Source organism: Anomaloglossus baeobatrachus, chromosome 5, assembly GCF_048569485.1.
Source record: "Anomaloglossus baeobatrachus isolate aAnoBae1 chromosome 5, aAnoBae1.hap1, whole genome shotgun sequence".
Taxonomy (NCBI): domain Eukaryota; kingdom Metazoa; phylum Chordata; class Amphibia; order Anura; family Aromobatidae; genus Anomaloglossus; species Anomaloglossus baeobatrachus.
In genome coordinates this window covers 506,408,605-506,431,858 of record NC_134357.1, presented here as the reverse complement: position 1 = coordinate 506,431,858, position 23,254 = coordinate 506,408,605, and the positions used below count along the sequence as shown (strand labels likewise).

At 45.5% G+C, this 23,254-nt stretch overlaps 1 protein-coding gene across 1 annotated transcript in view; it reads left to right on the top strand.

Annotated features, from left to right (window-relative positions):
• The window catches only part of LOC142312002 (uncharacterized), a 177,664-nt gene that overhangs the window by 97,145 nt on the left and 57,265 nt on the right, over positions 1-23,254 (top strand). The window lies entirely within an intron of this gene.

Here is a 23,254-nt window from a genome sequence, read left to right as displayed (position 1 = left end):
TGCAGTGAATCACGGAACATGGAGGGACAAGTGCGTGTTTTACAAGTCAGTGAAGAACGTCTGTGTTTTTCACTGACGTGTGAAAAGGGCCTAAGGATGTCAGGGACAAGATTATAGACCTGCACAAGGCTGGAATGGGTTACAAAACCATAAGTAAGACGCTGGGGGAGAAGGAGACAACTGTTGGTGCAATAGTAAGAAAATGGAAGAAATACAAAATGACTGTCAATAGACATCGATCTGGGGCACCATGCAAAATGTCACCTTGTGGGGTATCCAGGATCACGAGGAAGGTGAGAGATCAGCCTAAAACTACACGGGGGGAACTTGTTAATGATCTCAAGGCAGCTGGGACCTTGTCACCAAGAAAACCACTGGTAACATATTATGCCGTAATGGCTTAAAATCCTGCAAAAGTCCCACTGCTTAAGAAGACACATGTGTAGGCTCATCTTAAGTTTTCCAATGAACACCTGGATGATTCTTAAAGTGATTGGGAGAAGGTGTTGTGGTCAGATTGTTGGGCGAGACCTCCGAGTCTCTCTCAGGGTCGCGGAGGAGGATTCCAGATTACATCTGCGCAGATGTATGTATGAGGAAAAATGACCACACAGAGACATGTCTCTATCCGGGAAAAGCTAAATGCTCTTCTGACCCATGTATTCAACACATAGCATAAATATACAGCTTACTCAATATATCCACGTTATCTATTAACCAACCAGCTAGCCGGGCATAGTTCATTTCTTGTTTGAACAGTCTTAGCAACATTCGTTAGCAAAACATTCAAGTGTGTTTAGACATAGATGAGAGTCTATGAATGGAACAATGTCAGTTACTTATTCTCTTCTATTCATGAATGTCAGTTACCCAACTGAAACTACAGATAAGCATTCTTCTATGAATAGAAGAATGCTAGTTACCTATCTGAAATCACAGATAGGCATTCTTACATGAATAGAAGAATGCTAGTTATCTGTCTGAAACCATAGGTAAGTATCTCTTCTATTCATGAGCTAAAACGTATTCTACATAGCCCTAAGCATAATTTGTTTTGGTTATACATTCCGTAAATATTTCAACTAGGTATATATGGAGAAGCAATACATAAAGCATTCAAAGGACAGATTATCTTATTATTATACTGCACAAACAATTCATAGCCTAGGCCTTCACAAGGTGAGACAAAAATTGAGCTCTTTGGCCTTAACTCGCCGTGTTTGGAAGAAGAGAAATGCTGCCTATGACCCAAAGAACACCGTCCCCACTGTCAAGCACGGAGGTGGAAACATTATGTTTTGGGGATGTTTCTCTGCTAAGGGCACAGGACTACTGCACCGCATCAATGGGAAAATAGATGGAGCATGTACCATAAAATCCTGAGTAAAACCACCTTACCTCCGCCAGACGTGGCTGGGTCTTCCAGCACGACAATGACCCAAAATATACAGCCAAGACAGTAAAGGCGTGGCTCAAAAAGAAGCACATTAAGGCCATGGAGTGTACTAGCCACTCACCAGACCTTAATCCCATAGCAAACGTATGGAGGAGCTTAAGCTCTGAATTACCAAGCGACGGCCTCAAAATCTTAACGATTTAGAGATGATCTGCAAAGAGGAGTGGACCAAAATTCCTCCTGACATGTGCACAAACCTCATCATCAATTACAAAAAACGTCTGACTGCTGTGCTTGCCAACAATGGTTTTGCCACCAAGTATTAAGCCTTGTTTGCCAGAGGGATCAAATACTTATTTCTCTCTGCAAAATGCAAATTAACTTATATAGTTTATACAATCTGATTTTCTGGAATTTATTTTGGATATTCTATCTCTCACTGTAAAATTAACCTACCCTTAAAATTATAGACTGTTCATGGGCAAACTTACAAAATCAGCAAGGGATCAAATACTTATTTCTTTCACTGTAGCATTGAACATTTGTTATTGAAAACTAATTACTATCCAAATAATACACATATACACTTATATATGAACAATGGTAATAAGATACATTTATATTACAACTGCAACTTAGAAAGTTTGTCCAGTGACACTTTTTACCATCTTATTTGACATTGACAATGGAGAGTTGCTGCTGTACATGATCAGGGCACTTGGTAAGGTAATCATATAATAACCTGTGAGTCTCATCTGATTAATAGGGTGATAACTTAATGTGGCATTCATAGAAATTATGGGGTCCCAAATCAAGTGTGAATTAGAAACTGTATAAAACTACTCACCACAAACAAAACAATTATTTAAACTGGTCATGAAAAATATAATTCCCAACCTTTAGGCCCAGTGCCCGTGCTGTTGATTTTGACACGGATTTTGACGCGGATTTTCAGAAATCTGCAGCAAAATCTGCATGTCCATTGTGAAGCGAGCAAAGTCTATGAGAATTCTGAAATGCTGTGCCCACGTTGAGTATTTTTCCCTTGCGTATTTGGTGCAGATTTCTTTTTTGCTGCACCAAATCTGCACCAAATCCGCAAGGGAAAAATAAGCAATGCGGGCACAGCATTCCTGAAATCTCATAGACTTTGCTGACTTCACAATGGACATGCAGATTTCTGAAAATACGCGTCAAAACTACACAGCGTGGGCACTGGGCCTTAAAGACAGAAGGGAGAAATATATTTTACACAAAGCAGTGATGCTCTTTAGTGTCTAACCAATTACTCTATACAATCCATGGCTTCCACATAGTATGACACCCCCACGATGGCCTCCACATGGTATGATGCCTCCAAAGTCAATTCACACTAAACATTTTACACCTCCTGTAACCTCCAACATGCACATTATAATGCCCCCAAAATCAATTACCCCTACTGTGTAATCCCCAACATGCACAATATGATGACCCATTTTGTCGTTCCCTATGCAATAGTAAGCCATCTCAATCGTATAATATTAGTATGATGACCTTCCATAATGCCCCTCACACACATAATGATGCTCGAGGCCACTATCATTTACCCAATACAGTATAATGCTCCAATGTGTCCCCCAATTTGGAATGGGTCCACCACTGGGCTCTCCAATACAGTATAATGAGCACACTCTGCCTCCCTGTACGTTATGAGGCCACTGCAGTGCTCCTCAATATAAGTTAATATAAGTTAATAGAAAGTGTGATGATTGTGCCTACCATGGCAGTAATGAGTTGTACTGGCTGAATGGTAGAGCCATGAGCTGATTGCTCCCTGTTCCACCATTGTATGTAACTTTATGTCCTCAGGATACAGATAACATTAAAACTGAAATTCCGGGCAGGACCCTTCAGTACTGAACCCCAACCTCTTGCTCACAAGCTCTTATTGGCCATGTTGACAGCACGGCACTGGATGAGACCAGTTAAGAATCATAGATCATCAGAATTGTCTTGACCGCTGTCCTGACCATTTACAGTAAAGTCTAACAATGCCTAATATCAGATCATGTGGATCAGAGAAATGTAGGATAACTCATTTTCAAACTTGTTACCAATCATTACTAGACATAAGCTTTATAACTTATACCCTTGTGTTTTGAACTATATTTCTTATTTACATGGTAAAATCTTGTCTTTGAACCTATGGGATTGAAGGAGAGCTGGTATATGTATCTAACTAATGAATTAAATATTACAGAGCACATAGTATAGTTGAGAGATGGTGATTCAGAATGGAAATTTGATTTCTCTTAATCCTGTTATCAGGACAAATAAAAATAAAAATTCTTCACCCTGCGAGCTCACATGACGGGTGCAAATGTTAATTGACACCTCAGCGTATATAAAGGTATATAAAGGTGCCCAACCCTGTTATGTTCGTGAAATTTAAACTTTTATTACCAGGATAAGAATATTATATAGAGAGAGCCTTCTATTACAGGGGTTGTCCACCACTCAGACAACTCCTCCTCAATCACTAAGTTTCCCCAAAGTAAAATAATAGCAGCTACTGTGTTTTCCTGAAATAAGAGTGGGTCTTATATTATTTTTTTGCTCCAAAAGATGAACTAGGGCTTATTTTCAGGGATGTCTTATATTTTCCCTTGAAGAACAATCCACATTTATTCTTGAACAAAAAGTCTACATTTTAAATACAATCCTGTCATCACATTAACATTTTGTGTTAATCCTTTTACTGGTTCAGATGCACATTTTCTTATCTGATCTGCTCTTCTCCTGGTGCAGAACCAGTCCTATAGTGGTGGGTACATAATATATTTACAAAAGTTTAAATTACCTGCTTAAATCTGTTATTCTCTATGTACTGCTAACTTTGCCCCCCCCCCAAAAAAAAACAAACAAAAAAACAGACACCCCTAAAAGAATTGCACTTACCAGACCCCAAAAAAGTAGAGTTGGCAAGTGAATGGGCTCTGACATACAAATCTGTGTCGCTATCAGGTCCCCTCATGTTCTACAGCGGTTGGCTCCTCCCGGTGACTTGAAGCAGTATCACTCGCACGGGGTGATACTGGTACCCAATCTGTTTGTGAATACAATGCGCTGGAAGGGGTAGGGACCTAACAGAAATGCAGATCTCTGTGTGAGACCCCATCCACCATCAACACTTGCCAACTGTAATTGTTTGGAGTCTGATGAGTGCGATTTTTCTTTTTTTTTGGGGGGGGGGGGGGCAGGGGGAGTCTGCTTTCTTTTGGAGTGCAACTAGGGCTTATTTTTGGTAGGTCTTAATTTTTACGCATATTCAAAAAAGCTCCAAAAATCCTACTAGGGCTTATTTTCGGGGTAGGTATTATTTTTGGGGAAACATGGTATATTCACCTCAAGTGAGTGGTGTTGGTCCTGGCTCTCTCAGGGCTCATGTTACATTATTATATCACACTATCCCAATAAGTGGCTGATTCACTCTCTTCTCCTTCATATGTAACTGATATCCTGAAGGAGTGAGAGAGCAGCCGCAGCCCGCACCGTAAGAGAGTAGAGCTGCAGCCATTTTACTTAGGGGAAACACAGTGATTTAGAAGGTGTTGTCCAAGTATTGAACGTCAACTATAAACCCTTCATGACATCCGCCATACATGTGCGGAAGTCACCAGAGGCTGTATGGAGCGGGGTCACCTCTAACAATTGTGGGTGATCTTAAAAAAATAATAATATAAATATAAAATATATGTAAGATATATATAAATATGTGGTATCGCTGATTTCAGAAGTGTCCAATCTATCAAGATATAAAAATATTTACCTCATTGGTAACACCGTAAATGGAAAAAATTGAAGAATTACCAAATTAGGATTGTTTTGGTTCCTGCGATATCAGAAAAAATGCTGTAAAAAGAAATTAAAATGTCATAACTATCCCAAAATGGTATCAATAAAAGCTTTCTCTTGCCCCACAAAACATAAGGCATCACACAGCTCCATCAACTGAAAAATCAAAATGTTACATGTCTTGGAAAATGGTGAAAACCCAAAAATGTTTTTTTGTTTTTTTTTATACAAGCTTCTGATTTATATACAACAATAAAATAATAAAATATACTGGACAAGTTGGTATCGCTGTAATCAAATTGATGAGCAGAATTATATCACCTGGTCATTTTTACCTAATAATTTTTCCATTGTAAATTATTCCCAAAAACAACAGCAGAACTGCGTTTTGGGTTTTTTTTGCAACATCATTGCAATTTTTTCCTCTATTTTCCAATACACTATGTGGTAAAATGAATGGTGTAATTCAAAAGTACAACTTGTCCTGCAAAAAACAAGCCCTAATATGTCTACGTGGGCAGAAAAAAAAAAAGTTATGGCTCTGGGAAGAAGGGAAAAAAAACCCCAAAAATAAAAAATGGCCGCATCGCGAAAGTTTTAGGTTTAAAAATAATTTCTATTTTTGATGTTTCACAAAGTCTTAAGCCAAAAGAAATATGAGAGGCTGAGTAACGTACAGTAATATTAAAGGATGAGATTCTAGGCCTAGAAACGTTGATTGAATTGCTTAAATGTAACCTACAAAATTATTTCCTTGGCAGTGGATAAAGTATAATTTAGAAAGTTTTGTTTCATTGCTTTTTAAAAAAAAAAAATTTCCAAGCTAGTGGTTATTGAAAGGTAAATGCTGAAATGCTGTCTGACATCACAAGAACTTTCCTGAAATTGAACTTAAATTGGAGCCTTTACACTTGGTACAGAGCAATAATTTGTGTCCTCCAGAACATATTCCCGGAGCACGTCCTTCCTACCGGAGTGGTTTGTGCCTGACGATCCAATATTCTTATTAAAAAGACCATTTCTCTTATGTTATCAGATATTATTTTATGTTCAGCTATTGACCACAGCATCTTGCATCCCTTTCATGACTGAATATTTCTTCCTTGCTATAATGTTTTTTTATATTCATGTATTGGTAATAGAGATGGGAAAATTAATTCTTAGAACTCTGGTCTATTGGCTTGATCAGTGATCTGTAACCTCTGGACAGGAGCCCTGTAAATCTCTCTCTTTCCCAGTTCCTCAATTCATTAGCTGAGCTGACTGGCACAACATCATTATTGCAGCATAATGCACTCACAATGTCACGCCAGACTGGCTAATCCACAAAACAGCTGGGAGGTGAGGAGATTCACAGGGCTTCCTTCCAGCGATCACAGGTTACTGACCAGCCGATAGACCGGAGTTTTCTGAATCCATTCTCCCATCTCAATTTATTTCTTATTTGCTGTTCCCCTGCTACTCTGCCCTGCTATTCAGTATTGTACTCATGATCAGTCTTTTTATATATGTGATTTTAATATTCTGAAAATGAACTATATCCCACACTGAATAAACTTTTATATTTGTGCATTTTGTTTGCTTTGATATTTATATGTGTAATTTTGTATGAATATGTTCTTTTTTATGGTATTCTGCAGTTAGGTTTTATTATTCTTCATTCTTTATATCGTGTGTTCAGCATTGAAGGGAATCTGTCACTAGGAATTTGCAATGTAAGCTGAACAGGACAGCATGCTGCAAGGGTTTAAAAAGAAAAAACATCTGGTTTTCTCTAATCTGTATACAAGCTATATTTTACTCCTGTTTACTCATACTAAAAGGTTTACTGCTCTATGATTAACATTGGTGTGACTCCTGTGCACATGCAGAGTAGCCCACCACACACGCTGCTGTAATTGACACCTCATAGTCAATGCAGAATCTTTATTGAGAGCCTGTGTGGGGTGCAGAGTCAGTGTTGGACTGGCCCAGCAGAGCACCAGACAATCCTCCGGTGGGCCCCTGGCACCCCAGTGGACCCCCATGCTTTATATTGTGCGAGGTACTGCGGGCTGGGCAGGGGCGTTTAGTGGGCAGACTGGGCCTCCATGCTCTGAGGGGCCCCCAGCCTTTCCATCATAAACTGCAGTGATTGCACAGAATCTGTGTGATCACTGCTGTTTCCGATATTGTAGCAGGACCTGTGATGACATCACAGTCATGTGACTCACCAAAGGTCCTTGCAGTGCGGGAGTCCTCAGGGCTGCACAAAGTGAGGTGTGTGCAGGACCTACAGACTTCGCTTCTCATATTGAACTGTACGTGCATCTTTCAGGCGCGCGTACATTTGAACGGACCAACATCCGTCATCACCGGGGCCGCACGGAAGAAGAGGATGCGTAGGCACCAGGTAAGCGCTTCTGCCTACCCTGCAGTGAGCCTTCCCTTGCAATGAGCCTCCCCCTCCAGTGAGCCTCCTACCTCCCCCTGCATTGAGCCTCCCCCTACAGTGAGCCTCCTGCCTCCCCTTGCTGTGAGCCTCCCCTTGCTGTGAGCCTCCCCCTGCAGTGAGCCTCCCCCTGCAGTGAGCCTTCTGCCTCTACCTGCTGTGAGCCTCCTGCCTCTCCCTGCTGTGAGCCTCCCCTTGCTGTGAGCCTCTCCCTGCTGTGAGCCTCCCCCTGCAGTGAGCCTCCCCCTGCAGTGAGCCTCTTGTCTCCCCCTGCAGTGAGCCTCCTGCCTCTCCCTGTTGTGAGCCTTCTACCTCTCCCTGCTGTGAACCTCCCCTGCTGTGAGCCTCCACTTGCTGTGAGCCTCCCCCTGAAATGAGCCTCGTCTCCCCCTGCAGTGAGCCTCCCTCTGCTGTGAGCCTCCTGCCTCCCTCTGCTGTGAGCCTCCTGCCTCCCTCTGCTGTGAGCCTCCTCTGCTATAAGCCTCCCCTTGCTGTGAGCCTCCCCTTGCTGTGAGCCTCCCCCTGCTGTGAGCCTCCCCCTGCAGTGAGCCTCCTGTCTCCCCTGCTGTGAACCTCCCCCTGCTGAGCCTCCCCTTGCAGTGAGCCTCCTGCTGCTGTGAGCCTCCCGCTGCTGTGAGCCTCCCACCTCCCGCTGCTGTGAGCCTCCTGTTCCTGTGTACGCCCCTAGTACTGTGTACCACCAACCCAGTGCTGTGCCACCCATGATGATGTCTGTGCTCCCTCAGTCCTGTCCATGTGCCCCTCTAGTACTGTCTATGCCCCAGCCCCCCCTGTGATGTGTATTTGCCAACAGCCCCCCCGTAATGTATGTGTGTGAATATATATATATATATATATATATATATATATATATATATATATATATAAAATGTCCACTGGCCCTCCTGTAATAAATATAATGTCCACAGGCCCTCCTGTAATGTATATATATGTCCACAGCCCATCTAGTGACGTATATACAGTATATGTCCACAGCCCATCCTGTGATGTGTGTATATATATATATATATATATATATATATATATATATATAATGTCCACAGCACATCCTGTGATGTATATATATGTATATATGTCCACAGCCCATCATGTGATGTATATATGTCCCCAGACCATCCTGTGGTGCGGGGGGACTTTATGCAGAGACGTAGTATGGGGGAGATATTATAGAAATGGCAAGTTTTGGGGGGACATTATGGAAAGGGAAACTTTGTGGGGCTATTTTGGAGGATGGATATTTTGTACAGGAAGCAATTAACAACCCCTTCTGATTCCCCTTGTTTCCCCCAGCTAAAATAAAAGACTCTTTATTCACCTCTGGTGCTGGCACCGTTTCAGCGCTTTCAGTAATCATGGTTCGTGGCTCACATTACATTGTGACGAGAGAGAGAGAGAGAGAGAGAGAGAAAAAAAAGGATCCGGATCGTGCACCCCGAATCCCGGGTACTGGATGGACTCTGATCGGGCTCTCAAACCGTGCGGATCCGGGTCCGCTCAACACTAATTGTGACATCATGGGAGCCTCAAGTCCAATCACTACCAGCTTCTGTCTCCCCACCTTAGGAATGAACTATCATTTGAGGGAACATAGGGGCCCATGATGGGAGACTTTATCAAAAAAAGGGGACCAGGATGGGAGATATTATTACTATATGGGGCCAGAACGAGGAACATACATTATGGGTTTATGGTGGCAAATGGTGACTATAATTACTGTAGGGGCAAATTAGGGAAGATTATTAATCAATCTTTATTGAGAGCCTGTTATGGGAGAGGACCACTCCCACGTCTGCTACACTCAATTCTGAGATAGAATTCCTGCACCCTTTAATCTAAGTTTAAACCTGGTTAATTTCAAAATCTCTTTGCTTACATTATGCTGCTCTCAGATGATGTAGCAAAAATCTGCTGACAGATTCCCTTTAAAGTGGTTGTCCGGGCTTTCTCTATAAATAATCTGTGTGTATCTTGGCTGCAGAATGCTGTCAGTTTGTAATATACTCCCTGTCCACATTCTGCATTGTTGCCTAGATACTACACTTAAAGGTGCTTTACACGCTGCGACATCGCTACCGATATATCGTCGGGGTCACGTCGTTAGTAACGCACATCCGGCGCCAGTAGCGACATCGCAGCTTGTGACACCAAGGAGCGATGATCAACGAGCGCAAAATCGTTCAAAAACAGTGATCGTTGACATGTTGCTCCTTTCCTGCATATCGCTGCTGCCACAGGTACGATGTTGTTCGTTGTTCCTGCGGCAGCACACATCGCTATGTGTGACACCGCAGGAACGACGTACATCTCCTTACCTGCGTCCACCGGCAATGAGGAAAGAAGGAGGTGGGCGGCATGTTACGTACCGCTCATCTCCGCCCCTCCTCTGCTATTGGCTGTCCGCTTAGTGACGGCGCAGTGATATCGCTATGACGCCGAACGCAACTACCACTTGAGGGAGTGATTGTTCGCGATCACAGCGACGTCGCTGACAAGGTATGTGCGTGTGATGCTGCCGTAGCGATAATGTTCACTACGGCAGCGAGCACCAAATGTCGCACGAACGACGGGGGCGGGTGCTATCGCGCTCAACATTGCTAGTAATCGCTAGCGATGTCGCAGCGTCTAAAGCCCCCTTTAGTCATGTGACCAGCGCTCTCCTGATTCCCACCCCAACTAGAGTTTTCCTGTTTGGCAGACACTGGTTGTAACTACAGATGAGTGGACCCATTGAAGTATGGGGTTCTGTGGTTTCAGTCGGACTTTATATAAAGTTCTGTTCTGGACTTAGACCTGACTTGAACGTCACTGGAAGTCACTGATTTCCCACATGCAGCCGGCCATAAACAAAGTACAGGATGGGCCATTTATATGGATACATCTAAATAAAATGGGAATGGTTGATGATTAGGGCTGAGCGGATCCGGACTGTAAAAGTCCGGATCGGCGGGGTTTCAACGATATGAGGGTGCGGGATTCTGGTTCATATAAAATTCTTTAGTATTACATGAGTGGTTGGTTTTGGTTATTTCAAATTAGTTCCTTACCATATCTACGTTATATCCATCCATACCTCTGTGACTTAATTTTTTCCATTCTCTTTGCAAATGTTTTGATTAATTGACTGTTTTGATACTAAATATTTTAAAGAATATTCTTCAATAAAATTTACTTTGTTTGCAATTACTTTTGTGCCATTTTTCTTCTTTGTTCTCCTTGTTTACAGTGCCTTGTTTTGAAGTTGCCACCCCTCCTGTGGGAACCTGTGGAGTGTATGCCTCAGTGTATAATTAATTTAGCCATGTATTTATTGTTTACAATTTGATGGAACGGAGGTAGCTAGATGACGTTTTCCCTCCATGGGTAGGGAAGGTCCCGGGACTCTGGATGGTGGGATGGATTGCAGGGGGAGCGCAGGCTTGCTTGTAGCAGGGGCTGATCAGGTACTCATTCAGAAGGAAAGCAGACGCTAACAACGTAGTAAACCAAGTCTCTGGGTGCCACTGCCCTCTTGGGGGAGCTCGTCCGGGTTCCGTTCCCCTGCAGCACTGCCTGATGGTCCGGATCCTGCCTCCGTGCACAGAAATTTAGTAGCGTCCAAGTGGCCCGTAAGATTGCAGTTGTCCGGGCCCCGCTCTCTACTATGGGTAGAATAGGAGCTTGCTCTCAGGGGCTCACGCTTGGGATTTCAGTGGGCTGCTTTGCTTGGATAGCCCTATCCCCCTCGTTGCGCTAGTGCCCCTGATGTCTGAGCTTCGTGGGGACAGTCCATAAAGGCCTTATCCTCCGCAGGTTAATTGCCGGGTTGCTTGAAGCCTCTCCCCACCTAGGGTCAAGTACCCCGACGTGCCTTCCGTCCCAGACAGGCTATTGTACTGCAGCTGCCGACCGTCCTCCTAGACTCAGCCAGGCACCCAGTCCCAATATCCCGCGACCGGGTCTTTGACTCCTCTCGGTCCAGACCACCGTCTGCAACCCAATCTACTTCTCCCCTGGGAGCTCCAACTCCCAGCTTCCCTGAGCTCCTCACTGCTCGAGGTCTACCACTCAACTCACTTGTCACCTCCCACCTTCCTGCCTGACCCCTAGGTGGGCGGTATTCCAGCTTAGCAGCCCACTGGTGTGCCTGACAGGGTGTAGTGCGAGGTGTGATTAGGATTTGTGCATGCTGATGGAGGTAGTGCTGCAAGTTGGGAACCCAGAACCATGGGGGTTTGAGTCCTGCACTGGGAGATAAAGAGCGTGCAGTACCCTGTGAAGACCTAACTAGTCCAGGGGCGTCACACACCTCCTGGCAAAAAAATTGCGGCAAAAAAATGCGTCAAAACACTGCAGTTTTTTGCCAGGAGGTGTAAATTGGATGCCGGAATATGGTGTAAAATCTCAACACCAAATTTGCATCTCTTGGCCAAAAAAACTGCGATTTTCTGCTAGGAGATGCAGGTCTGTAAAACTCAGTGACCTCTACCTGAGGTCAGGTTACCTATGATCACAGGTGAAGGACCGTGGGAACCTCCAGCTGTGACCACAAATGACCTGAGTGATGTCACCGCTCATTGTGCAGCTCATTCATTCTCTAGAGATCACAGAGTGTGGTCGTGCACTATGGCTTCTCTCTGTGATATTCAGATGTAGCAGAGCTGAAGCGGCGTGGGACCTCGTGTGGATTATGCCGGACCTGGAGGGCTGTGTTGGGGGTAATAAAGTAGTGAAGGAGGGTGCGTTTGTATTTTATTCCAAATAAAGGATTTTTCTCTGTGTCTGTGTTTATTTACATTCATTTCCAGGTTTGTGATGCAGGTATCTGATAGACACCTGTGCCATCACAAACCTAGGGTTTAGTAGCAGCTGTGCATTGCTATTAACCTCTCATTACCCCAATTGGCACCGCATCACGCCACCAGGAAGAGCCGGTATCGCACCGGGATTGTCCCATCTAATAGTTGCGGCAATACCGGGCGGCTGTGGGCTGGAATACCAGCCCCCACCCGGTATTATCATGGCTGGGGATGAAAATTGGGGGGGCTGCACGTTGTTTTTTTTTATTATGTATTTAAATTTAAAAGAAAAAAGCCGCATGCGGGTTCTCTTAGACCGGAATCACACTTGCGAGAGTCTGCCTTGGCAAAGCCTTGCATGTGTGACTGTGGGCACTGGATACACAGAACAGATACAGCCCGACAGCTGGGGCTGCAGCCGCGGGCTATATCTGTGCTGCCGATTGTTTTCTTTGTTTATTCTTTACCACCATACTGACGCGCAGCCACTTGTACTGCTTTCCCCGCCCACCGACCGTCCTGCTGCCTGTGATTGGTTGCAGTCAGGTGACACGCTGCTGCTCAGGGTGGGGGCATGTCAAACTGCAACCAATTAGACGCGCCGGTGGGCGGGCAAAGTAGTGAATATTGAATTGTCGGCTCCGGAAGGTAAAAGCGTGACCCGGAAGGAGTGTGCCGCCATGACACAGCCTCGGGTGAGTCCACCGCGCGTGCTCCTGCCCCCATATCCCCTCCACAGACATTTTTAATCTCCGGATTCTGGTGCCCATTGACTTATATGGGCACCGGTTCCGGAGCGGATTGGACTTATTTTTAAATCTGTCAGTGATCCGCCGGTCCTGGTGTTTGGGGTGTTCGATCAGCTCTATTGGTGATATCAACTTCCTGTTTGTAGCTCATTAGTATATGGGAGGGGGGAAACTTTTCAAGATGGGTGGTGACCATGGTGGCCATTTTGAAGTCGGACATTTTGGATCTATTTTTCCCAATTGGAAGAGGGTCATGTAACACGTCAAACTCCTTGAGAATTTCACAAGAAAAACAATGGTGTGCTTGGTTTTAACGTAACGTTATTCATTCATTAGTTATTTACAATTTTATGACCACTTATAAAATGTGTTCAAAGTGCTGCCCATTGTGTTGGATTGTCAATGCAACCCTCTTCTGCCACTCTTGAAACACTGATAGTAACACCGCAGAAGAAATGCTAGCACAGGCTTCCAGTATCTGTTTCAGCTGTTGTACATCTTGTACCTTCACAGCATAGACAATTGCTTTCAGATGACCCCAAAGATAAAAGTCTAAGAGGGTCAGATCAGGAGACCTTGGTGGCCATTCAACTGGCCCACGATGACCAATCCACTGTCCAGGACACTTCCCGTAGGAATGCTTGGACCTAACACCCATAATGTGGTGGTGCACCTCAAGCATGGCCTCAGGGGGGGGTATGGCAAAGATTGGGCGTGACTTCAGGGGTGGGTCTGACATAGAATAAGCTTGGCTTTAGGGTTGGGTCTGACAGACTGGGAGTGACTTCAGTCGTGGGTCTGGCAGAGACTGGGTGTGGCTTAAATGGCAAGTATGGCAGAGACTGGGCATGACTTCAGGGGGGGGTTGGCAGACACTGGGCATGGTTTCAGTTGTGATGTTACAACTAGACATGAGTGGACCCAAATTTTTAAGTTCAGTGTTTATACCAACAAAAAAAATCAGTGTCCGAGTTCAGGTGTTTTACATATGCTGACCACTTGAGCAATAAGACAACCAAAGATGAAAATAATATAAACATATACCCTGCTGTAACTAATTAAAAGCATAATGCATAGAAATAAACATGTGGTACTTAGTAAACACTGTTTTGATTGATGTCTGTTGACACATGGTGAGGTTTTAATATTAGAGAGTGTAGGTACCGTCCCGATTTGGGTGTGTTTACTCAGTCCCCTATGTTTATTTATATGCATTATGCTTTTAATTAGTTACAGCAGGGTATGTGTTTGTTATTTTCATCTTTGTTTTTTTTACGTCTTATGGCCAGTGTGAACATGGGCTTAAAAGTTGCATGCACACCAACTCATACTTCGGCTTACTATTTTGCTTTCTTTTGTAGTCTCTTGTACTCAGTACAAATAGGGTGCGGCCCCCTTCTTAGTGAGATGGGCATTTCATCTAGTGCTTCCCATGGCTGTGTGCCTATAGTCAGGACCCAGCCACTCTCTGCCCTTATTCAGATTTATGTCTGTTGACACATGGTGAGGTTTTAATATTAGAGAGTGTAGGTACTGTCTCGATTTGGGTACACCTTGTCACGGTGGGATGGATTTACGCTTTTTTGATCAAAAACAGTTTTTACTAAGTACACTATGTTTATATGCATTATGCTTTGAAAGCTACTTTCACACTTGCATTGTTTGCCATCAGTCACAATGTGTTGTGTGACGCATTTGACTGATGCATTGTAAATAGTGTGATAATAAAGGCAACGGATTCCCGTGAAATAACATTTTGCGTTTGTGATTTTTTTTATGTTTTCTACAGCTGGGAAAGGAGAGAGAGAAAGACACCAGGGGTGTTTTTACACGATTTAGAACGTTCTGCTGAACGTGCTGAGCATGCTCATTAGAACGTTGCGGAATCCTCCACTGGAATCCGTCGCCAAACGCATGATGACGGAATCCAGCATCATAGACATTCAATATGCCTCTTAATGGATTCCAACGGAATCCTGCGGAGTGCGTTTTTTCACAGCAACAAAAAACGCTACATTGCGCGTTGCTCCAGCCTGACGGTCAGTAACTAAATGACTGATGCGCCGCGGGGCGGATGTAACGCAAGACCATCCATTGCAATCCGCCCTTAATAGAAGTCTATGAGATATAAACGAATTCCAGCAACGGTTATCGTAATTCCTCAAGGTGGCAGATTGCAACGGATACAAAACAACGCAAGTGTGAAGGCAGCCTAATTAGTTACAGCAGTGTATATGTTTATATTATTTTCATCTTTGTTTTTTTAATGTCTTATTGCTCAAGTGGTCAGCATATGTAAAGCACCTGAACTTGGATACTGATTTTTTTGTTGGTATAAACACTGAACTTAAAAATTTCGATCCGCTCATGTCTAGTTGTAATATCACAACTGAAACCATGCCCAGTGTCTGCCAAACCCGCTCCCCTGAAGCCACGCCCAGTCTCTGCCAGACCCACCACTGAAGCCACTCCTAGTCTGCCAGACCCACCTCTGAAGCCATGCCCAGTCTTTGCTAGACCCTCAACTGAGGCCACGCCCAGTCTCTGCCAGACCTGAGCCCTGTATCCTGCCTCAGATTTCCTCCTTTTCTCCATCAATCTTGGGGTTCTCATAGATGGAAGGATCTCTTGAGACCTGTGGAACATAACGACTACCTTCGGCAGAAAGGTTGGGTCGGGCTCATCTTGGAGAATCTCTGTAAAAGGCCGATTTACTGAAAAAGGTTGTAACTCTCCTACCCTCCTACCGATGTGAGGGCTACTAATAATGCGGTTTTGAAAGTTTATGTCCTGACCGAGCACTCTAAGGGGTCAAACGGAGCTCTAGTCAATACTTTTAACACTAGGTTTAAATCCCAAGGGGTATGAATCCAAGAGAACACAGTCCTGCACCACCCATACACGCCTATCACACCTGGGATCACTGGAGGGTAAGGAATATAGCACCAGACGTCCTTGTTGGAAGCCGGATCAGCGTGCAGGTCCAAACAGCAAAAGTCAGTTCAGTTCATCAATACAGAAGAAGAATAAGACCGCACCAATGCTGATGTCTTTTTCCGGTGGTGGACCCGTGGAAGCCTAATCACAGGCGAAACGGCCGTCGTCCATAGTGAGGGGCCGCATCCAGGTCTCCTCCACCCGCTGATTTTACAACACCTTTTAACCGAGTTTATGGAATAAAGATTATCCGGAAAAAGACATCAGCATTGGTGCGGTCTTATTCTTCTTCTGTATTGATGAATTAAATCCCAAGGGGGGCAAGGCACTGATCTAGGCTGACCCACTGCTTTAACAAACCTCACTACCCACGGGTGATCTGCTATTGTAGAATCAAAGGGAACCCCTAGACTAGAGCTGACATATGGACTTTAAGCATATTTAGGCCACACGGGGGGGGTTAGTGCGCGTGCTGGCATGACACTCGGCTCACCCTCGTAGCACAGCGGGAGCGAGTGTTGTGGCGCCCTGGACAAGCCAGGACGTCACAGGTACTACACCAACACACCCCACACCCCGGCCAGGCACACCTAAGTCAAACAAAAATCCTTGTTGCCTCCCTCCAGGGGCTGATGTTCACACCAGGGGGTGGGCCAGGCGGTTGGTCCCGCACACCGAGGAGTTCACAGTCCTGGAGGCGGGAAAAGCAGAGCAGATTAGTTTGGAAGTGGAGAAGTGAGGTGGTAAAAGAGCAGTCTGAAGTTGGTCCGGGTGTGTGGCCCGGACGGAATAGCAAGGTTGGCAGACGGTGGTGACCGTCTGCAGGAGAGGCCTATTGGAGCTAGCCGTACGGACCGTGGACGGGCGGTGGCCCGGCGGTACCGGACCGGTACGCAAAGAGAAGCCAGCACCAACCAGCAGGGCTTACGGACCCCGACAACGCTAGGAGTCGCCGCTGAAATTGTCAAATCCGTTAGCGAAGGGAACCTCCGGGGTTTCCCAGCAGCCAAGTCCCGATAGAAGGCAACAGTCCAACCGTTAGAGGGAAACACAGTCACCGCCAAGGCTAAAGTTCCCAGGGCCAGAGCCTGCAGGCAAAAGGGGCTCCCTCAGCACATATCCAAGCTGGGGAGCAAGTTACCGGTGGGAACCCATTGGAACCGTCTACACTACACAGGTGCAGGGAAAGGCAGTCACCATCAACCTGCCGGGAGGAGAAACACCGCAGCCGTCTGTGGGACCCGTCCATCCAGCCGTTTGTTTTACTGGAGACTTTGTGTTCATGATTGGCTGAGTGAGTACCACCGTGCCGTGCGGCACAGCGTTGCCCCCGCGACCCTGCACCTCACCAGGCCCCGTAACCCGCCTGCCATCCATCCCTACCTCCCTCACCGGGCCCCGGGACAATCAACCCCCTACCCACGGAGGGGAGAACCAACATCCAAGCTGCTCCCCGTCATCGCTCCCGGGATCCCCGTCCAGAGCAGCGGTGGTGTCACCAATCTCACCACAACCGTGGGTGGCGTCACGGACAATGTCCCTAAACCCAAAGCACCCCCTTTCATTCACGGGCGAGGAACGCCGCTCGAGTCCCCGGGATCCGGCCCACCGCTCGAGCCACCACCAAGCAGCAGCAGCCGGACCCGAGCAGTGAGTGAGCGCAGCGTCCCCTCCTCCACCCGCGACAAGTGTCATACGACTGTGGTCTGATCCTGTGATCAGTCCACAGCTGCGGAAAGGAGGGCCGGTGCTGTGAAAGAGAGGGAGGAATTTATCTCCCTATCTCCTCCGTTGTTGGCTGATGCTTATATTGCGTTGAACTCCGCTGTAATGCGAGTGCAATGCGATGTTTCTCTCGCCCCCATAGACTTAAATGGGTGTGAGTGAAACAGAATCGCATTCCACCCGCAGCATGTTGCGATTGTTTTCTCTGTCTGATTAGGCCTGAGAAAAAAAAATCGCTCATGGGAGCTGCCCCATAGAATAATATTGGTCCGAGTGGAATGCGATTTTTTTATCGCATTTCATTCGCTCCGTATTTCTCACCGTCTGTGTTAGCCCTTACCCTATCCCTCGACCCCTTTTAAGAATTCTAAGATTGCTGACCAGGGTGCCTATTCTTTTTCAAGTGGATTAATCCCTGAAAATTCTAAAAATCTCCTCCACACTCTACCATAAATATTAGTGGTTATCTTTTTTCTACTTTTCATCAAGGTGACTACCAGCTTTTCTGAAAAGTCGCTGCCCCTTAAGAGCCGCTGCTAAAATGTCATTCTTCAGATTAGAATGTTGGAAAGTACCCTGGGACAATAGATTTGGGGTCTCTGGAAGGACCCATGGGTTCTCTAACATCATCAGGTGGAGCCAAATGAACCAAGTTCTTCTGGGCCAGAAGGGAAAAATAAAAACTGCTTCCGCCTGAACTGTCTGAATTTTGTTCAGAACTACTGAGATTAGGGTGATGGGCCGGAAGGCATAGACCAACCCTTTGGGCCAGTCTTGAAGTAGGGCATCTACCCCCTGGGGAGAGTACCTTTGGTTCAGGGAAAATAATTTCCTGAATTTCATGTTTGAGCGGTTAGCAAACAGATGGCATGCCCCATCTGTGAGTAATTTTTTTGAAAATTTCCAGATTTATGGAGCAATTGTACTGATCTAAATGATGACGGCTGAGGAAATCTGCTCTTGTATTATTTTTTCCCCTTCTGAAAATTTGCTGATAGTGATAGAAAATTTTCTTCTACTAAAGCCGGTGTCACACTTGTGATTGCCTCTCATGTATCTCCCGGCACGGACTCACACACTCTGGAAAGGAGCGTCTCAGCTGCATAGAGATGCATGCAACCGACCCGCTCCTGTGAGGTGAGTGTGAGTCCGTACCGGGTGATGCACCGCGAGATACACGCGAGGCAAATGGAAGTGTGACACCGGCCTAAGACTGATTTTTCTTCTGCCACAACCATGAGGTTCCTGGATCTTGTGCCCCCCTGCTTGTTTAAATAGGATACTGCTGTTATATTGTCCAATAGGACTCTTACATGACAGCCTGATAAGTCTGGCAGGGCCCCCCAGAGTGCTAATTTCATGGCTGACAGCTCTCTTAAGTTTGATGAGTATCCTTTAGGTCCTTTGGCCATTTTCTTTGAAGAATCTTCCTCCCACTGTGAGCACCCCTCCCCAAGAGACTTGCCTCTGTCATGAGGACTCTGGGATTTTTTTTTATCTCCCATTGGATGCCTGAGTAGAAGTTGCTTCTTTCCACCACCTTTTTAGCCATCACCACAGGAATTTTCTCGTGATCTGTGAGATGGAGATCTTTTTGTCTAGATCTCCACTGACCTCTGCCTCCCTTAGGAAATCTCATTGCAGTTTCCGAAAATAGATCTGGGCCCAAGTAACGACAGGGATGCATGTGGTTAAAGGCCCCGTCACACACAACGAGATCGCTAACGAGATCATTGCTACGCCACCGTTTCTGTGACGCAGTAACGATCTTGCCAGCGATCTTGTTATATGTGACACCTACCAGCGATCAGGCCCCTGCTGTGAGATCGCTAGTCGTTGCCAAATGGTCCGGACCATTTTCTTCAAAGGTGATGTCCTGCTGGGCAGGACACATCACTGTGTTTGACACCTAACAATGACCTCCTATACAGGTCGCACATCGTTATACAGGTCGCTCATCGTTACTGCATCATTGGTAAGGTCTGACTGTGTGACATCTCACCAGCGACCTCCCTGCGACTTACCAGTGATCCTTATCAGGTTGCATCGTTTTGGGATCGCTGGTAAGTGGCTAGATGTGACAGGGGCTTAAGCCTTCCAAGGCCTGTCCTAAGATAATACAAAAAGAAAAAAAACAGAAAACACACAGAAATCAAGATCAGTGTAAGAACCCCCTGAACTCACCCCACTGAGGAGCCAGAATATCAGGGCCAAGGGTGTAATTTCCTCCATGATCTCGGCAGGCTGACTTGCTTCTATCCTGTTGAGAAACAGCATAAGTCCTCCTGCAGGGTTTTGAATTTGTGCCTTTTCCCGCCCTGTGTCTTCAGCAGTACTTCCTTCTGCTCCGGGTCACAGACAGCGTCAGGATGCTGCACTCCCAGGACACTTTCATTCCAGGCGCGATTCTTTCTGCCCGCCGGACTGGTTCCCTAGGAGACATTGATGACGAATCAATCTGTGCTCCTCTTTCCGGGTATCACTATGGGTCTGCGCCGGGAACACATTGACGCCAAACCAGGCTGTGCTTCCTCGGAGAATGCCACTCAGGTGAGCTCCAGATCATCTATCTTCCCTCGGCAGCACCGGGCACTGTCGGTCTCCCCCAAAGGACAGGAAACCACTAAAGTATACAGAAAAGCCCCTTTTAAAGCTGTAGGTTTCCTATCATTTGAGGAGGATCCTCCTCTGCTGGGTGCTGTTGTGGGGAAGGGAAAAATACTAATTTGTTGAATGCATTTTATTCCTGTACATATCACGGGGATGATGTATGGATGACATACATGTAAACACAGATGGTAAAAATTGACTCGTGTCACACGTGCATGTTTTCATATGTACATTTGGAGGTCTAAGAATCGATTTACTGTGAGGTTCTGCAGTAGGTGAGGTGTCTATTATGAGGTTCTGCACCAGTTGGTTTATCTATAGTAAGGTTCTACAGCAGCTGAGCTGTCAATTATGAGGTTCTGCGGCAACTGAGGTGTCTATTATGAGGTACTGCAACAGCTGGCGTATATTATGAGGTTCTGCAGCAGCTGAGGTATGAATTATGAGGTTCTCCAACAGCTTAGGTGTGTATTATGAGGTTCTGCAGCAGCTGAAGTGTATCATGAGGTTATTATGAGGTATATATGTAGATACACACTGTGTGCAGAATTATTAGGCAAATGAGTATTTTGATCACATGATGCTTTTTATACACGTTGTCCTACTCCAAGCTGTATAGGCTTGAGAGCCAACTACCAATTAAGTAAATCAGGTGATGTGCATCTCTGTAATGAGGAGGGGTGTGGTGTAATGACATCAACACCCTATACAAGGTGTGCTTAATTATTAGGCAACTTCCTTTCCTAAATGGGTCAGAAGAGAAATTTGACGGGCTCTGAAAAGTCCAAAATTGTGAGATGTCTTGCTGAGGGATGCAACAGTCTTGAAATTGCCAAACTTTTGAAGCGTGATCACCGAACAATCGTTTCATGGCAAATAGCCAACAGGGTCGCAAGAAGCGTGTTGGGCAAAAAAGGCGAAAATAACTGCCCATAAATAAAGAAAATCAAGCATGAAGCTGCCAAGATGCCATTGGCCACCAGTTTGGCCATATTTCAGAGCTGCAACATTACTGGAGTATTAAAAAGCACAAGGTGTGCCATACTCAGGGACATGGCCAAGGTAAGGAAGGCTGAAAAATGACCACCTTTGAACAAGAAACATAAGATAAAACGTCAAGACTGGGCCAAGAAATATCTTAAGACTGATTTTTCAAAGATTTTATGGACTGATGAAATGAGAGTGACTCTTGATGGGCCAGATGGATGGGCTTAAGGCTGGATCAGTAAAGGGCAGAAAGCTCCACTCCGACTTAGACGCCAGCAAGGTGGAGGTGGGGTACTGGTATGGGCTGGTATCATCAAAGATGAACTTGTGGGACCTTTTGGGTTGAGGATGGAGTGAAGCTCAACTCTCAGACCTACTGCCAGTTTCTGGAAGGCAACTTCTTCAAGCAGTTGTACAGGAAGAAGTTGGTATCGTTCAAGAAAAACATGATTTTCATGCAGGACAATGCTCCATCACATGCATCCAACTACTCCACAGCGTGACTGGCCAGTAAAGGTCTAAAAGAAGAAAAAATAATAACATGGCCCCCTTGTTCACCTGATCTGAACCCTATAGAGAACCTGTGCTCCCTCATAAAATGTAAGATCTACAGGGAGGGAAAACAGTATTCCTCTCAGAACAATGTCTGGGAGGCTGTGGTGGCTGCTGCATGCAATGTTGATTGTAAACAGATCAAGCAACTGACAGAATCTAAGGATGTAGAAAACAGGAGGACAAAACAAGAGTGTAGTGCAAAAATTGATGAATTTTAATACAAAACAACTGACACAATGTAAAAGTCAGCAGCAGACTACACTCGGCGTGTGTATAACAACAATTTTGTGTTATAAAGCATATAATAAATATACAGGGTAAAACTAGCAATCTGAATCTTACTGGCTGCAGATCACATTGTCCTTGAGGCAAGAGAGTACTACAAATGCATAACCCAAAAACATGAATATAGTAGAATGTAACAGTTACAGAAGAGGTAGCACTACTGGTGCCAAGTTAACTAATACATGCTAGTCAGTAATCATTATGGATCCAAATAACACATGGTTTTAGCAGCAGAGTAAAACACAGATTGTGGGCAGCGTAATCGGTAGCATAAAAGTAGCCATACCCATAATTAACACACAGCCGGGTGGAGAGCAGCAGAGAGGTCCCCCTGGAGCAAGGACCCCGACGTAAGTTTCACGATCACAAAGATCTTAGATCATTTCATCAGGGGGAGAAGGTGGAACGCCATACAGAAGCACTGTGCTTTTAAACTTGGCGCTCGGTTGCTTCTGCTATACCGCCCCCAAAGCGTCAACGCAGGTTCAACAATCGCAGCCGGTTATCCGGACATCGTCAGCAGTCAACGCCCCAAATGGTAGTGCGCATGCGCGGGAACGGGGACGCGTCACCCGAAGTCCGCGCATGCGCACAGGCGATAATGACGCCGGAGACGAAAAGAACGATTTTTTGTTTTAGGACGATTTTGCGCGCTTTTGCGATCGTTTTAGGTCGCACATAGATATTGTTAATGACGCCAGATGTGCGTCACAAACAACGTGACCCCGACGATAAATCATTAGCGATATTGTAGCTTGTAAAGCCCGCTTTAGGTTCGTTCACTGAAGGGCTTGCCACCTGTCACAATGTGACTGCAGGATAGCTAGGAACTGGGGCTGCTTTCACACTTGCGTTCAGCGCAATCCACCACTATGGAGAATAGCGCAGTCCGTTAATGCACTGCGCTATTCTCCATAGACTTGTATTGATGATGCACTGTAACGCA